Source organism: Egretta garzetta, unplaced genomic scaffold, assembly GCF_000687185.1.
Source record: "Egretta garzetta isolate BGI_Z169 unplaced genomic scaffold, ASM68718v1 scaffold448, whole genome shotgun sequence".
Classification (NCBI taxonomy): domain Eukaryota; kingdom Metazoa; phylum Chordata; class Aves; order Pelecaniformes; family Ardeidae; genus Egretta; species Egretta garzetta.
Genome location: NW_009260497.1, coordinates 1961869 through 1965880, shown reverse-complemented (window position 1 = coordinate 1965880; position 4012 = coordinate 1961869).

The following is a 4012-nucleotide window of genomic DNA, read 5'->3' as shown; positions in this document are numbered from 1 at the left end:
TGGCTGGGGCTGCACCAGCTGGGGCTGGGGTAGGTGTGTTTGCTGAGCAAGCAGCCGCTGTTTGCACAAAGGGGATTCATTAGGCTACATTTTGGTTGAACTTTGCTCCAGGGATCATGTATTACAACTTGTGCCCCCCTCACCCCCGTTGCCTTGTCTTTGTATCCTTTTCTCTGCTGTGGGCTGGGGAATGACCTTCCTCTGGGCCATTTTTTCTATCTTTGCTGCTTTATGGTTCTTCCTCGTGTTAAGTCTGGGCTTTTCCTCTGTGTCTCCTGCAGTATGCTGCCTCGGGGCAGCTGGCAGGACACCTTGGAGGAGCTCCTGTCCCACCAGACATGAAGTTGGGTAGGGTCGACACATTTTTTCTGCCTCTTGCTGGGATGCTGCAAGGAAGCAAGGGCTGATATTTAGAAAAACAACTAATTCTCTGCCAGCCAAGGCTGAGGGAAATGCAGATGCCATGCGATGTTGATTGAAGCAAGAAGCATGCAGGCACAGGGAGTACACATTACCACTACTGATGCCGGTTATGCAGCAGAGTGGGCTCTAGACATCTTTCCCCTGTCAGAGAGAAGAACTATGTTGAAGGTAGCCCAAGGGAGACACTCGCCCAGTGAGGCTCAGCAGTTCAACCAGCTGGGAAGCAGGGAAGAATGGAATAGAAACCACCGCAAACAGTCTAGTGGGACACCACAGCCTGGGAGGAGCCGTTCCCTCTGCACATCTGTTGACCCCATCTCCAAAAAGGCAATTTCTGAATAAGGAGAATGCAGCTCCAGGTGGGGGAGAAATTAAGAGATGAGGAACTGAGCCCCAGGAGAGAGAGACCAGAGCTGTTCAGGCTGTTTGGCACTGGAAGGAGAAAAGGAGGAAGCCATAGACGTACGTATGGCTTCAAGTGGCCTAGGACAAGTTACAGACATGAGGTCAGACCACAAGGAATGGAAGAGCTCTGCTGGCATCTGTGTAGATGCAGTGGTCTCCACCACCCTTGGAGAGCCTGAAGACCACCTCTCGAGGGTGCTCTGTGTGCTGCTGTGCACCCCTCCAGGGAGGGGCTTGGCATGATGCCCCTCCACAACAGCCCCTGTGCCCTGGGGAGTGGACATCAGCCTTCAGAGACCTTTGGGCCATTGTCCTTCCATTGGTGCAGGCTGGTCTCTTTCCAGATGCTCCTCAGCCCGTCTGGGAGCATTATTTTCCTTTGAACAGACCAACACCAGGAAATCGTGCATAAGGCCTTTCTCTATCTTAACATCTCTCCTTAACCTTAGCTAATCCTACAGATCATGATCTTACAGATCTCCCCTGCTTTCCCGCTCACCATCAAAGGTTCTGAGTAAGAGGTGCATGATCGCGAGAGCTTGACAACTGTGAACTGGGTAAGGGCTGAGTTAAAGACAAAAAAAATAAGAAAAGCAGGATCTTTCCTCAAACTGGGAACCTATCTTGCCATGTGTTAGGGCTCAAAAAACCATCCCAGGGCAAGCTGTATGAGCAGAAAGAGCTGCCGTTCCTCCAGAGGAGGGCTGTGTCTTGTCCCCAGGATGCTGGAGTTTGCTTCTTGGCTCAGCACCCTGCTGCTGGAGGTTGCAGATGCAGGAAAGTGAGTTCAGCAGATGCAGCACCCCACTGAAAACCTCCAGATTATTATGTCCAAGGTTTGGGTTGGGATACTGCTCCCTGGCTTGTCCCCTCAAGCCGAGACCCTGCGTGCTGGTAGTGCATGAGCTGGGGCAGGAGCTGGCTACAGCCCCTAGCTCGCCATCAAGGTCCCCCTGAGAGGGGAATGTCCCTGCCACCACAGTCTGGCTGTGGCACATCCTCTGTGGTTCCCTCCCCTTCTACCCCCACCTCTTTTATTTTTAAGCAGTCACCTGTGACCAGAAGAAATTGCACCATGGCTGCTGGATAAACAAGCAACCTGTACCTTAGCGGTTTTGAGTGCAGTAGATTTAACCCTGAACTGCTCTAGGTGCCTATGTCTCTCCTTCAGATCAGGACAGCCTGACTTGCAATCAGCTCATCCTTTAGTTCAGCTTTGATTTCTGCAGGTGGGGATAATTTCCCCAAGCCACCAGGCAAGTGGGTGCCCTGTCTGAGCCTCAGCTGTGTCCTCTACCACGATATTTTGTGCTACCTCTGCTACAGCATGGTGGATTGGCTTCTGAAGACATCTGCCCCCCTGGGATAATAGAAGCAGCCCAGATTTAACTTTGAGAGGCCTAAAACAGAGCAAGATGGTCCCTTCCTTTGGCTTCTCCAGTTTATTCACTCTTCTGTCACAGACAGAGCCTGCAAGTGTTGCTAACAGAAATATTATGCTCATGGGTGAAAAGCAGATCACTCTTCTGGTGTAAAACACTCCCCCGAGAAGCTGTTTGCCACTGTGCTCTGAAAATCTGTGCTAGCATCCCCTGTGGTAGACAAGAAAAGAGACATGGGTTGGTAGTCCCACCTTCCCTGGAACCTGCCATGATTACACAACTCTGATGTCCTTGACTAAAGGCCGGCCTGGTCTTTTCAAGGGAATTTCCCATCTCAAGGGGAATGTGCAAGAGGAACAAATATCTTGTTTGTAATAGGATCACCATAAAGCCTTTCCTGCTGTTTGTTCACATTATTTCTCCATGGCATGTTTATAGAAGACAGTGTTGATGTCATCTCAGGGCTGTGGGACTCCAAGATCCAGGACTTGGTAGAAACGTTCAGTTAGATGGGAAAATCTTTGCTGCTGCATACAAAAAAATAATTGGGCTGTAAAGGGATTGAAGTATAGGATCAAAGCCCTGCAAGAGAGCTGGGGGTCTTGTTTTCCATTCCCTGGTGTAACCAGGCGATAGCTTTGTGTTCTCTCCTATGTGCCAGGGTCCCTCAAGGGCTGACTGCTCCTGAAGGGATGGGGAGCCCAGTGTGATGGCACAGCCGAGTGGGCAGGGGACTTGTCCATCACCATCTCCATGCAAGGTGAGCACGATGGGCCCTGGGAGAGCAGCTGGTGTCAGCCCAGAGCCTGGATCCCCTGGGAAGCTGGTGGTGATGAGGCAGGTCTGAGGTTGTGATCGGGTCTGGGGACGGGAGCAGGGTGGGACACAGCCTGGGGACCACCAGGCAAGTCCAAGGTCTGGCTGGGAGGTCTGTCCACGGGTTGGGGTCTGGACCAGGCAGGGGCAGAGCTGTGGTGGAGCTGGGGACAAGCACTCCTCCAGTATTGCTTGGGCAGGGGCTGGCGGGCTGAGCATGTATGGGCTCCTGGAAGCTCGTTGCTGAAGGCCCCCGGTGAGGCTGCAAACAAGGGAGGATGGGGTTGTGAGAGTCGGTGATGCCTTCTGGTAAGGGAGGTCTCTTGCAGCACTGCACAGCTGACCAGTGTTTCTCTGAGGCTTTTTCCCTCTTTCTGCCCTTGGCACATGGTCCTGGTGCTCTCTGGCTGTGGTGTCCCTCCAGGTTTCTCATGGCAGAAGAGTGTCAGGGCTTTGGTGATGAGAGAAGGGTGTTGGTGACCAGAGGGGTGTGTGTTGAAGGGCAAAACCTCTGGTGGAGGGGAGAACAATGGGTCTCAGCTGGGATTGTGCAAGGCTATGGACCCATCCTGAGACCCTCAGTCACTGCCAGACTCCCCCAGAAGAGTTGATTTTCCTTTTCGACTGCTTTGAAGGTTGGTGGCACGGAGCCATTTCGCCCCATGCAGCACCCTTTGTCTGTAACATAACCAACCACTACACCTACAGAGCACAGCCACGTTCCCCCACCTTATGCAACTTTTAGCAAAGCATCTGAAGCAAGACATTTTCCTGGTTCCTTCTTTGTTCTTGCAACAGTCTTCAGGAGCTGTTAGGGCCACGTCACACTTTAGCTTGAGCTTTGCCATTGCTTTCCCTGGTACCGAGGCACCCGTGTGGGCACGAGGCTGATGGATGCTGCTGCAGGGGCTTTGGGAGAGGGCTGCCACATCCTGCTGGCCACCCCACCCCAGGGACCAGCCTCAGCCAGATGCGTGCCCTGAAGC